The following is a 14,596-nucleotide window of genomic DNA, read 5'->3' on the forward strand; positions in this document are numbered from 1 at the left end:
TCTGAGGAGATGTTCATTTGTGCTGTATGGTAGATTCCAATTATAAGTGATATCATACGGTATTTGTCTTTGTCTTTCTGTCTCATTTCGCTCAGTATAAGAGTCTCTAGTTCCATCCATGTTGCTGCAAATGGCATTATGTCATTCTTTGTTATGGCTGAGTAGTATTCCACTGTGTATATATACCACTTCTTCCAAATCCAATCCTCTGTCAATGGACATTTGGGTTGTTTCCATGTCCTGGCTATTGTGAATAGTGCTGCAATGAACATGCGGGTGCATGTTTCTAATTTAAGTAGAGTTTTGTCCGGATAGATGCCCAAGAGTGGGATTGCGGGGTCATATGGAAGTTCTATGTATAGATTTCTAAGGTATCTCCAAACTGTTCTCCATAGTGGCTGTACCAGTTTACATTCCCACCAGCAGTGCAGGAGGGTTCCCTTTTCTCCACACCCCCTCCAGCACTTGTTATTTGTGGATTTATGAATGATGGCCATTCTGACTGGTGTGAGGTGGTATCTCATGGTAGTTTTGATTTGCATTTCTCTTATAATCAGCGATGTTGAGCATTGTTTCATGTGTTTGTTGGCCATCTGTATATCTTCTTTGGAGAAATATCTATTCAGGTCTTTGGCCCATTTTTCCATTGATTGATTGGTTTTTTTGCTGTTGAGTTGTATAAGTTGTTTATATATTCTAGAGATTAAGCCCTTGTCAGTTGCATCATTTGAAACTGTTTTCTCCCATTCTGGAAGTTGTCTTTTTGTTTTCTTTTTGGTTTCCTTTGCTGTGCAAAAGCTTTTCAGTTTGATGAGGTCCCATGGGTTTATTTTTGCTCTAATTTCTATTGCTTTGGGAGACTGACCTGAGAAAATATTCATGAGGTTGATGTCAGAGAGTGTTTTGCCTATGTTTTCTTCTAGGAGTTTGATGGTATCCTGTCGTATATTTAAGTCTTTCAGCCATTTGGAGTTTATTTTTGTGCATGGTGTGAGGGTGTGTTCTAGTTTCATTGCTTTGCATGCAGCTGTCCAGGTTTCCCAGCAATGCTTGCTGAATAGACTTTCTTTTTCCCATTTTATGTTCTTGCCTCCCTTGTCAAAGATTAATTGACCATAGGTGTCAGGGTTTATTTCCGGATTCTCTCTTCTGTTCCATTGGTCTGTCTGTCTGTTTTGGTACCAGTACCACACTGTTTTGATGACTGTGGCTTTGTAGTATTTCTTGAAGTCTGGGAGAGTGATGCCTCCTGCTTGGTTTTTGTTCCTCAGGATTGCTTTGGCGATTCTGGGTCTTTTGTGGTTCCATATAAATGTTTGGATTGTTTGTTCTACTTCTGTGAAAAATGTCATGGGTAATTTGATAGGGATTGCATTGAATCTGTAGATTGCTTTGGGTAGTATGGCCATTTTTACAATATTGATTTTCCCAATCCAGGAACATGGAATATCTTTCCATTTCTTTACATCTTCTTTGATTTCATTGATGAAAGTTTTATAGTTCTCGGCATATAGGTCCTTTACCTCCTTGGTCAGGTGTATTCCGAGGTATTTGATTTTGTGAGGTACAATTTTCAAAGGTATCGTATTTTTGTACTCCTTTTCTAATGTTTCATTGCTGGTATACAGAAATGCAACTGACTTCTGAATGTTAATCTTATATCCTGCTACTTTGCTGAATTTATTAATCAGTTCAAGGAGTTTTGGGGTTGAGTCCTTAGGGTTTTCTATGTATAGTATCATGTCATCTGCATTCAGTGACAGTTTTATCTCTTCTCTTCCTGTATGGGTGCCTTTTATTTCTTTTGTTTGTCTAATTGCTGTGGCTAGGACTTCCAAAACTATGTTGAAGAGCAGTGGTGAGAGTGGGCATCCCTGTCTTGTTCCAGATTGGAGTGAGAAGGCTTTCCGTTTTTCCCCATTGAGGATTATATTTGCTGTGGGTTTATCATAAATGGCTTTGATTATATTCAGGAATGTTCCCTCTATACCCACTTTGGCGAGGGTCTTGATCATGAATGGATGTTGGACTTTGTCAAATGCTTTTTCTGCATCTATTGAGATGATCATATGATTTTTGACTTTTTTTTTGTTAATGTGGTGTATGATGCTGATTGATTTGCGTATGTTGAACCATCCTTGTGAACCTGGGATGAACCCAACCTGGTCATGGTGTATAATTTTTTTGGTATGTTGTTGGATTCGGTTGGCTAAGATTTTGTTGAGAATTTTTGCATCTATATTCATCAATGATATTGGCCGATAGTTTTCTTTTTTGGTGGTATCTCTGCCTGGTTTTGGAATGAGGGTGATGGTGGCCTCATAGAATGTCTTTGGGAGTATTCCTTCTTCTTCAACCTTTTGAAAGAGTTTAAGGAGGATGGGCACCAATTCCTCTTTATATGTTTGATAGAATTCACCTGTGAAGCCATCTGGTCCTGGACTTTTATTTGTAGGGAGTGATTTTATGACCTCTTCAATTTCATTTCTAGTGATTGGTCTGTTCAGTTGGTCTATTTCTACTTGATTCAGTTTTGGCAGGCTGTAAGATTCTAGAAAATTGTCCATTTCTTCCAGATTGTCAAACTGGTTGCCATATAGTTGTTCATAGTATTCTCTTATGGTTTTTTGTATTTCTGCTGTGTCCATTGTGATTTCTCCTTTTTCATTTCTAATTTTCGTGATTTGGGTTCTTTCTCTCCTCTTTTTAGTGAGTCTGGCCAGGGGGTTGTCAATTTTGTTCACCTTTTCAAAGAACCAGCTCTTGGTTTTATTAATTTTCTCTATTGTTTTTTGAGTCTCTATTTTATTGATTTCTTCTTTGATCTTTATAATTTCCTTCCTTCTGCTGACTTTAGGCCGTTTTTGTTCTTCTTTTTCTAATTCATTTAGGTGGAGGGTTAAGTTGTCCATTTGGGATCTTTCTTCTTTTTTGAGAAAGGCCTGGATTGCTATAAATTTCCCTCTGAGCACTGCTTTCGCAGCATCCCATAGGTTTTGAGAGGTTGTGTCTTCATTATCATTTGTTTCAAGGTAGTTTTTAATTTCCTTCTTGATTTCCTCATTGACCCATTGGTTTTTTAGTAGCATGTTGTTTAGTCTCCATGGAGTAGGTTTTTTCTCTTTGCTTTTCCCATGGTTGATTTCTAATTTCATGGCATTGTGGTCAGAGAAGATACTTGAGATAATTTCTATGCTCCTAAATTTATTGAGGTTAGCTTTGTGTCCCAATATGTGGTCGATTCTTGAGAATGTTCCATGAGCATTTGAGAAGAATGTGTATTCTGATTTTTTTGGATGTAGTGTCCTGAAGATATCAATTAAGTCTAACTTTTCTATTGTTTCCTTTAGGATCTCGGTTGCTTTATTGGTTTTCTGTCTAGAGGATCTGTCCATTGATGTGAGGGTGGTATTAAGGTCTCCTACTATGATTGTATTCTCATCAATATCTCCCTTTATGTCTGTTAATATTTGTTGTATGTATCTGGGTGCTCCTATATTTGGGGCATATATGTTGATGATAGTAACATCCTCTCCTTGGATGGATCCCTTAATCATTAAGTACTGTCCTTCTTTGTCTTTATGTCTTTTGTTTTAAAGTCTATTTTGTCCGATATGAGTGTTGCGACTCCTGTTTTTCTGTCTTGTCTATTGGCGTGAAATATTTTCCCCCAGCCTTTCACTTTCAATCTATATGTATCTTTTGTCCTAAGGTGAGTTTCTTGTAGGCAGCATATTGAAGGTTTTTGCCTTTTTTTTTTTTTTTTTTTTTTTTTTTTTTTTTTAAATTTTATTTTCCCACTGTACAGCAAGGGGGTCAGGTTATCCTTACATGTATACATTACAATTACAGTTTTTCCCCCACCATTTCTTCTGTTGCAACATGAGTATCTAGACATAGTTCTCAATGCTATTTAGCGGGATCTCCTTGTAAATCTATTCTACGTTGTGACTGATAAGCCCAAGCTCCCGATCCCTCCCACTCCCTCCCCCTCCCATCAGGCAACCACAAGTCTCTTCTCCAAGTCCATGATTGATTTTCTTTTCTGAGGAGATGTTCATTTGTGCTGGATATTAGGTTCCAGTTATAAGTGATATCATATGGTATTTGTCTTTGTCTTTCTGGCTCATTTCACTCAGAATGAGATTCTCTAGTTCCATCCATGTTGCTGCAAATGGCATGATGTCATCCTTTTTTATGGCTGAGTAGTATTCCATCGTGTATATATACCACATCTTCCGAATCCAATCCTCTGTCGATGGACATTTGGATTGTTTCCATGTCCTGGCTATTGTGAATAGTGCTGCAATGAACATGCGGGTGCATGTGTCTCTTTTAAGTAGAGCTTTGTCCGGATAGATGCCCAAGAGTGGGATTGCAGGGTCATATGGAAGTTCTATGTATAGATTTCTAAGGTATCTCCAAACTGTTCTCCATAGTGGCTGTACCAGTTTACATTCCCACCAACAGTGCAGGAGGGTTCCCTTTTCTCCACAGCCCCTCCAGCACTTGTTATTTGTGGATTTATTAATGATGGCCATTCTGACTGGTGTGAGGTGGTATCTCATGGTCGTTTTGATTTGCATTTCTCTTATAATCAGCGATGTTGAGCATTTTTTCATGTGTTTGTTGGCCATCTGTATATCTTCCTTGGAGAAATGTCTATTCAGGTCTTTTGCCCATTTTTCCATTGATTGATTGGTTTTTTTGCTGTTGAGTTGTATAAGTTGCTTGTATATTCTAGAGATTAAGCCCTTGTCAGTTGCATCATTTGAAACTATTTTCTCCCATTCTGAAAGTTGTCTTTTTGTTTTCTTTTGGGTTTCCTTTGCTGTGCAAAAGCTTTTCAGTTTGATGAGGTCCCATGGGTTTATTTTTGCTCTAGTTTCTATTGCTTTGGGAGACTGACCTGAGAAAATATTCATGATGTTGATGTCAGAGAGTGTTTTGCCTATGTTTTCTTCTAGGAGTTTGATGGTGTCCTGTCGTATATTTAAGTCTTTCAGCCATTTGGAGTTTATTTTTGTGCATGGTGTGAGGGTGTGTTCTAGTTTCATTGCTTTGCATACAGCTGTCCAGGTTTCCCAGCAATGCTTGCTGAATAGACTTTCCTTTTCCCATTTGATGTTCTTGCCTCCCTTGTCAAAGATTAATTGACCATAGGTGTCAGGGTTAATTTCCAGATTCTCTATTCTGTTCCATTGGTCTGTCTGTCTGTTTTGATACCAGTACCACACTGTTTTGATGACTGTGGCTTTGTAGTATTTCTTGAAGTCTGGGAGAGTTATGCCTCCTGCTTGGTTTTTGTTTCTCAGGATTGCTTTGGCGATTCTGGGTCTTTTGTTGTTCCATATAAATGTTTGGATTGTTTGTTCTAGTTCTGTGAAAAATGTCATGGGTAATTTGATAGGGATTGCATTGAATCTGTAGATTGCTTTGGGTAGGATGGCCATTTTCACAATATTGATTTTTCCAATCCAGGAACATGGAATATCTTTCCATTTTTTTACATCTTCTTTGATTTCTTTGATTAAGGTTTTTAGTTCTCGGCATATAGGTCCTTTACCTCCTTGGTCAGGTGTATTCCGAGGTATTTGATTTTGTGAGGTACAATTTTAAAAGGTATCGTATTTTTGTATTCCTTTTCTAATGCTTCATTGCTGGTATACAGAAATGCAGCTGACTTCTGAATGTTAATCTTATATCCTGCCACTTTGCTGAATTTATTAATCAGTTCAAGGAGTTTTGGGGTTGAGTCCTTAGGGTTTTCTAGGTATAGAATCATGTCATCTGCATACAGTGACAGTTTGATCTCTTCTCTTCCTATATGGATGCCTTTGATTTCTTTTGTTTGTCTAATTGCTGTGGCTAAGACTTCCAAAACTATGTTGAAGAGCAGTGGTGAGAGTGGGCATCCCTGTCTTGTTCCAGATTTGAGTGAGAAGGCTTTCAGTTTTTCCCCATTGAGGATTATATTTGCTGTGGGTTTATCATAAATGGCTTTGATTATATTCAGGAATGTTCCCTCTATACCCACTTTGGCGAGGGTCTTGATCATGAATGGATGTTGAACTTTGTCGAATGCTTTTTCTGCATCTATTGAGATGATCATATGATTTTTGACTTTTTTTTTGTTAATGTGGTGTATGATGTTGATTGATTTGCGTATGTTGAACCATCCTTGTGAACCTGGGATGAACCCAACCTGGTCATGGTGTATAATTTTTTTGGTATGTTGTTGGATTCGGTTGGCTAAGATTTTGTTGAGAATTTTTGCATCTATATTCATCAATGATATTGGGCGATAGTTTTCTTTTTTGGTGGTATCTCTGCCTGGTTTTGGAATGAGGGTGATGGTGGCCTCATAGAATGTCTTTGGGAGTATTCCTTCTTCTTCAACCTTTTGAAAGAGTTTAAGGAGGATGGGCACCAATTCCTCTTTATATGTTTGATAGAATTCACCTGTGAAGCCATCTGGTCCTGGGCTTTTATTTGTAGGGAGTGATTTTATGACCTCTTCAATTTCATTTCTAGTGATTGGTCTGTTCAGTTGGTCTGTTTCTGCTTGATTCAGTTTTGGCAGGCTGTAAGATTCTAGAAAATTGTCCATTTCTTCCAGATTGTCAAACTTATTGCCATATAGTTGTTCATAGTATTCTCTTATGGTTTTTTGTATTTCTGCTGTATCCGTTGTGATTTCTCCTTTTTCATTTATAATTTTGGTGATTTGGGTTCTTTCTCTCCTCTTTTTAGTGAGTCTGGCCAGGGGTTTATCAATTTTGTTCACCTTTTCAAAGAACCAGCTCTTGGTTTTATTAATTTTCTCTATTGTTTTTTGAGTCTCTATTTTATTGATTTCTTCTTTGATCTTTACAATTTCCTTCCTTCTGCTGACTTTAGGACTTCTTTGTTCTTCTTTTTCTAATTCATTTAGGTGGAGGGTTAAGTTGTCCATTTGGGATCTTTCTTCTTTTTTGAGAAAGGCCTGGATTGCTATAAATTTCCCTCTGAGCACTGCTTTCGCAGCATCCCATAGGTTTTGAGAGGTTGTGTCTTCATTATCATTTGTTTCAAGGTAGTTTTTAATTTCCTTCTTGATTTCCTCATTGACCCATTGGTTTTTTAGTAGCATGTTGTTTAGTCTCCATGGAGTAGGTTTTTTCTCTTTGCTTTTCCCATGGTTGATTTCTAATTTCATGGCATTGTGGTCAGAGAAGATACTTGAGATAATTTCTATGCTCCTAAATTTATTGAGGTTAGCTTTGTGTCCCAATATGTGGTCGATTCTTGAGAATGTTCCATGAGCATTTGAGAAGAATGTGTATTCTGATTTTTTTGGATGTAGTGTCCTGAAGATATCAATTAAGTCTAACTTTTCTATTGTTTCCTTTAGGATCTCGGTTGCTTTATTGGTTTTCTGTCTAGAGGATCTGTCCATTGATGTGAGGGTGGTATTAAGGTCTCCTACTATGATTGTATTCTCATCAATATCTCCCTTTATGTCTGTTAATATTTGTTGTATGTATCTGGGTGCTCCTATATTTGGGGCATATATGTTGATGATAGTAACATCCTCTCCTTGGATGGATCCCTTAATCATTAAGTACTGTCCTTCTTTGTCTTTATGTCTTTTGTTTTAAAGTCTATTTTGTCCGATATGAGTGTTGCGACTCCTGTTTTTCTGTCTTGTCTATTGGCGTGAAATATTTTCCCCCAGCCTTTCACTTTCAATCTATATGTATCTTTTGTCCTAAGGTGAGTTTCTTGTAGGCAGCATATTGAAGGTTTTTGCCTTTTTATCCACTCAGCCACTCTGTGTCTTTTGATTGGGGCGTTCAGTCCATTGACATTTAAGGTGATAATTGATAGATGATTATTTATTGCAATTTGAACCTCGTGTTCCAGTTGATTCTATGGTTCTCCATTCTTCCTTTCTTTTTTTTTTTTTTTTGGTTGGATGGTCCCCTGTTGTTATCTGCTTGAGTGTATTTTTTTTTCATCTTTTGCAAATGCAATATTTGGTTTTGGCTTGTGGTTGCCCTGTTTTTTAAGTATGCTAACCCCTTCCCATAATTGTGTGTTTTAGCCTGATGGTCCTGTAAGTTCAAACACTTCATTACTGTATTAAAATTAAGAAGAGAAACATACAAACAAACAAAAAGGGTTATTTATTTCCTAACATCCCTTGCCCACATTTTTTGGTTTTGATGACTCTTTTTTATTTTTTTCTTTTTAATTTTATTTTGTTTGAAGCATGTTCATGATTAAATCTGTATGCTGGCTTATTTGAGTGACTGCTCTCTGATTGTGGTTTCCTCAGTCCTAGTTCTTCCTCTTCTTCTTCTTCTTTTTTTTTTCTTTTCTTTTTGCTTCCCTTTCCTTCCTTTCTTTTTGGTTTAGAGAAGCCCTTTCAATATTTCCTTGAACCTGGGTTTTGTGTTGCTGTATTCTTTAAGTTTTTGTTTGTTGGGAAAAATTTTTATTTCCCCTTCTATTTTAAATGATATTCTTGCTGGATAGAGTAATCTAGGTTGCATATTTTTTCCTTTGAGCACTTTAAATATCTCTTGCCATTCCCTCCTGGCCTGTAGTGTTTCTGTAGAAAAATCAGCTGATATTCTTATGGGGGTTCCCTTGTAGGTAACATTCTGTTTTTCTCTTGCTGCCTTTAGGATCCTCTCTTTATCACTAACTTTTGCCATTTTTATTATGATGTGTCTTGGTGTGGGTCTGTTTGGGTTCAGTTTGTTTGGGGCCCTCTGTGCTTCTTGTATCTTGAACCCCGTATCCTTTAGATTTGGGAAGTTTCCAGCGATAATTTCTTCAAATATATTTTCCATCCCCTTATCTTTTTCTACTCCTTCTGGAATTCCTATTATGCGTAGATTGGCCCGCTTTATATTATCCCATAGGTCTCTTATATTGCTTTCCAGTTTTTTTTTTTTTTTTGGCTTTTTGCTATTTCTTGGGCCGCTCCTGAGGCATATGGAGGTTCCCAGGCTAGGGGTCCAATCAGAGCTGTAGCCACCGGCCTACACCAGAGCCACAGCAACTCGGGATCCGAGCCGCATCTGCAACCTACACCACAGCTCACGGCAACGCCGGATCGTTAACCCACTGAGCAAGGGCAGGGACCGAACCCGCAACCTCATGGTTCCTAGTCGGATTCGTTAACCACTGCGCCACGACGGGAACTCCGCGTTCCAGTTTTTTGATTTGGTTTTCTGTCTGTTGACTGGATTAAGTGATTTCCATTATTCTATCTTCCATATCACTGATTCGTTCTTCTGCATTATTCATTCTGGTTTTTACTGCCCCTAGTTCAGTTTGCATCTCTGCAAATGAATGTTCTAGTTTTTCTTGGCTCCTCCTTATATTTTCTAGTTCCTTTCTGAGGGTATCTGCATTACTGTTCATATCTTCTCTTAATTCCTTCAGTATTTTCACTATTTCTCTTTTGAACTCCAGGTCTGTCTGACTGCAGAGATCTTTTCATTGTTGACTGTTTTAGGTGAGTTCTCCTGTTGGTTTGACTGGGGGTGGTTTCTCAGCTTCTTCATCTTGCTTGTTGTTTTCTTTCTCCTGAGGGAGTTGTCCTCTCTGTTATCGGGCAGTGTTTGCCTTGTCACTGCCGTGGAATATTTCCTGAGGGCTGGCATTGTTGGTAAATCTTTTCTGAGACAGTGTGGCTTTTCTGGAGTGTTAATGGGGCTAACAGTATTTCTTTGAAGCAAAGGAGGGCTTCCTGAGGGCAGACAGGACTGGGAGGTCCACACCACGATGGTAGCAGATTTCACTAGGTCATGCAGAGCTTGCTCTGGTGTTTTTAGGCTGTGGGGTTCTTGCAGGGGGTTGGTGGTGTTGGGCAGCTGTTCCTCGGGAATGCAGCAGCCCCTGGGGGCTGGAGCAGCTATCTGGGTCACTGAGAACCTAAGAGGCTCTTCCCTAGGGCAGCCCAACTCAGAAGGACGGCCTGAGAATGTAGGTGGATCTTTTCACAGTCTGGCTGAACTTGTTGCAGCTTTTCTGGGCTGCAGGGACTCTTCCAGGGGGCTGGTGGTGCTGAGCAGCTATTCCGCGGGAGTGGGTCACCCCCTGGGGGCTTTGGCGGGTAGCAGGGCCACTGGAAACCCAAGAGGCTCCTCCCCAGGGCAGCCCGACTCAGAAAGACCATCTGAGATCTTTTCCCAACTCGGCCAGGCTTGTTGCAGCTTTTATGGGCTGCAGGGGGTCCTGCCTGGAGCTGGCAGTCTTATGCAGCTGGTCCACCAAGTCTCAGCACCCCCTGGGGGCTTGGGTGGGTAGCAGGGCCGTTGGGGACCCAAGAGGCTCCTCCCCGGGGCAGCCCGTCTCAGAAAAACCGTCTGAGATCTTTTCCCGACTCAGCCAGGCTTGTTGCAGCTTTTCTGGGCTGCAGGGGGTCCTGCCTGGAGCTGGCAGTCCTGTGCTTGTTCTAGCTTTTCTGGGCTGCAGGCCTTTTCTCGGGTGCTGGTGGTGTTTGGTGCTGCTCTGCGGAAGTGTAGCCCCTCCAAAGGGCAAGCAGACCTGTGCAGGGACAGCCCCTGCGGTGGTAGGCTTCAGGCAATTGTTGAGGCCAGCCCTCCTGGATGGCAGGCAGCCCCAGGTTCAGCGAGAGCATAGTGGGTGGCGGGGTGGGGGGAGGGAATGCACTGGGAAGCACAGCTTTCAGCTAGCTAGCGGGCCTGTAAGCTTGCTGTGGCGTGGGGGGTATTCTATGGGGACCCACCCCTTCTTCTCTCCCCTCCCCAGCAGGGGTGCAGACCAGGCTCTTCTCCCAGGTTCCCTCTGATGCGGCTTTCCACTTCCCCGCCCCTGGAGTATTGCTCCCTTCCTCTGTGACAGCTTTGTTTTCTAGTCTCCCAGGCAGTCTCTGCCCCGTCAAATGGTTTCTAGACCTCCCAAGCAGTTTCCGCTCCGCCCCGCCCCCCCCAGCCCGGGGACTAATCTCTGGAGCCGAGGTCTCGGTGCCCAGCCCCCACCCAGGCGTCTCAATTTTTGGTGACTGTGCCCGTAGTTCAGATGGTCTGTTGGGTTCTTGACCGGCTTTTCCGTACTCCAACTTACTGCTACACTCTTCTCTGCATCTGGAGATTTCTCCGGTTTGTTTGATCTTTCCCCCGGTAGGTGACTTTCCAGGGTGCGGGATCCCTTTCTCCTCCACAGTTCCCTTTCGGGAGCGCCCGTCCCGCTCGGATTCACCTTCTCTCACTCTCCTCTTTTCTCCCGTTCTGCCCAGTAATATCACGAACTTCTTGCCGTTATTGGAGTTTAGGTTTCTCTGCCAGCGATTGGTTGCTGTTCTGTGCGAGTCATTTCTTCTGTAGATGTGCTTTTTTTGTTGTGTTTGTGGGAGAGGGCGAGCGTGTCTCCCTACTCCTCCGCCATCTTGTCCTCCCTTCCTTTTTTTTTTTTTAAATCAGTAAATTTAACTGTGAGGTATCCAAAGTCCATATGGAGTGGAGCAGTGGGAGACTTTGTAGCCCTGTTTCTTTCTCTGCACATTTCATCTTGAAGATCACTCATTAATCCAAGTACTGCCAGAACATGTAAGGAAACCAGAGCATGCATGCCCTTAAAAAGTTTAAACCCCCTTTTTCCATTTTTGAAAATGGAAGGAGACTCTGAAGGAAGGAATTTCAGGACTATGAGGTCCTGCTATTCCACTTATGGAGATCTTCTTTCCTGGCTAAATTTGGAAGAGCAAGGTGTGACTTCTCCTCCGCCCTATCTGAAAGGTCTCTGCATTCCAAATTAGCTGTAGAATGGATGGGGTCTTCCGAATTCCTTCTTTCCATACTGTCCCTGGAGATAGTCCCTTTTCCCTATTGAATTGTTGCCTATTATGGGGAAAACAGGAAGCATAGCCAAATAACAACCAAACGGCAGTATCAAAGCTTTGCCAAGTTAGTCCAAGGTTTTGTAGGTCTTAACTCTCACTGGTATGGTAACTAGAAATTTATGCCATTTTTTATTTCTCAATATCACCCTACTCCCACCACCACACACATCCATCTTCCTTTAGGAACATCAACAGGAGCATGCCTTAGTTGCAGCCTGCTCCTCTTCATTTGCCTCTGAGTTTTTATGATATAATCAACACAGAACAATACTTGGAAAAGTTAGCCCTTCAGCCTGCTCAGATGTGAACCCTTCTGGGAAGGTCCTCATCAGTACTCAAACATTTGCTAAATAGCTATGATTTTATAACTTTTACAAACCTCAGAAATTAGAAAATCAAACAAGTCTTCTCCCCTTCCAAATACAGATCCTTCTCAATGTAGACATTTTATTGACAAATGTGCTCTTCTATTTGAGAAAAAAAAAAAAACCTGTCTGTAACTCAGCACAAATGCCACTATAGGCAGAAATGGAAGTGAGCAGTTATAGCTAAGTCAACAAAGTATGGCTGGGAACTTTCCCTTCTGACCCGCTGGTTTCCACTTACTTTCAAATGGCACTTGTGATGTTTCTATTCATCAGATAGAAAATTTGACTCGGATTAACCACTTGTAATTTGGCTTTAAATTATTCCAGGAAAAATAAACATCCTAGAGCAATAATCTAATTCATTTTATCTGAAGGCTTTGAAGCCAAGAAATTAGCAAAGACTTCACTGGAACCATTTTTAGACCCCTGCATCCCACAGGAATGGGGATGGGGAGTTACTTTCAGGGAGGTTAATTTCATGATCTCCTCCCTACCACGCAGAATAGTAGCCCCTTCAATCAACAAGATGGAACTGAGATGAATGTCACAGTTTAGAGTTAGTTGACTACTACAGCCATGGGTAGAGTTATGACTATTTCAGGAACTCAGTTTCTGAATCCAGGCCCTCTTGTGACTGGGTTATTGGGAAAACCATAAAAGTCCTTCTTTTTCTTTTCCTTTATTCCAAGTGATGTCACAGTTTGAAGATCTTATGTAGTACCCAAGCATGGGGGTAGAGTAAAGATATAGTCTTCCAGGTCCTTAGACCCTGTCAGTTACTGCTGAGCCCTCTGCCCCCATAGGTTTTTCTCAGGTGCTGTGTCCTCTCCAATGTCTTTGCCACCCTTGAGGCACAGAACTCGTTGCCAAGGTCACTGTTGGTCCATATACCTAGACATTCCATACAGCCCTTCCTCTCTTGAGTCTTCCTGCCAATCAAGTGTTGCTTCTGGAAGTATATGATGCTTGAGCACCCACAGAGCACTCTCTGCATCTTTCCCCCAAGAAGAGGGAAATGAGGAAAAGAAGAATCTTTTTCTAGGCTTATGCAAATCTTTCTTTTAGTTTCTTGGCCTGGATATTTTGTCTCAGTGCCTGGACTCGAGTCCTCCTTCCCTAGGGCTTATACTTTTGGAACATGAAAGCCATAGAGACCAACAGAGTATTTGTTTTCCTGACTTGCCACCTCCCTCTCCTGAGATACACCACAAAGTTGACTACTTTAGGGGACACAAGAGAAAAGAGAAAGAGGGGAAAATACGGGAAATAAATAAATCCATTTATATCTCAAGATAATATTGCAGCCACATTCTGCCGCTATTAAATCTTAGCATTTCAGCAAAGAAAATTTACTTCTCATCCAGATGCCCCCTCCTCAAGATAGTAATTCCCAAGGCTTGGATGCCTGGGTGATCTTTTCTCCAGGCAAGTCTTGGGACTGGGGGAATTTCTCACCTGGATGACCTAGGGGATGTTAATGTCCTCCCAGGAGGCTCTCTTTATTCCCAGCACAAGTTGAATGTCTCCTGAGTAAGAATAAGCACCATCTACCTCAGAAATGAGCAGCTATCTTTGGCATAGTGACTGACTTAGAAGCACTCCACCTTTCAGATCGGACACTGTACTTTCTCGAGCCTTAAAATGGAGTCTGATCTCCCCTTCCTAGACACAATCTTCCCTCATGTGCCCTAGGCCATAAATCAGGGAGCAAATTTAAGGTAAGTGCCATTGCCTTGGCAGCTGACTCTTGGAGAACCTAAAAAAGAGTAAGCCCACATCACTCTCTAAAACTTGCTAGGTTTCCAAAATCATAACTCCTCTGCAAAGTCTCCCGTGGGCAGGATACAGAGCTTCAATTCGGGTTGCTGGAAAAGACCATTCCCTCTCCAAAAGATTGGTTCTTCTTGAAAGGTACAGTATAGTGTATTTTTCCAGGAATCAGAGAATTCAGTTTCCTGGGCTAATGAACAAGATGGCATTTGCCTGCCTAACTTTCCTTCCTATCTCTTTCCCTCCTTCCTTCCCTCCCTCCTTCCCTTCCACTGACATTTCTGTATCTGTTCCAACATTCCATATTAGTCTTTCAAAACAGTTTTGTTACAAATACTTCCTGTAGCAGGAATGAATCAGTCTACCACTACCACCACTACTGGTATTACCATTACCACTACCGCCACTACTATTACCACACCACCACCACTGCTCCTACTACTCCTACTACTTACTACTACTACCACTACCGCCACTACTATTACCACACCACCACCACTGCTCCTACTACTCCTACTACTTACTACTACTACCACTACTGCCACTACTATTACCACACCACCACCACTGCTCCTACTACTCCTACTACTTACTACTA

This window comes from Sus scrofa, chromosome X (assembly GCF_000003025.6).
Source record: "Sus scrofa isolate TJ Tabasco breed Duroc chromosome X, Sscrofa11.1, whole genome shotgun sequence".
Taxonomy (NCBI): domain Eukaryota; kingdom Metazoa; phylum Chordata; class Mammalia; order Artiodactyla; family Suidae; genus Sus; species Sus scrofa.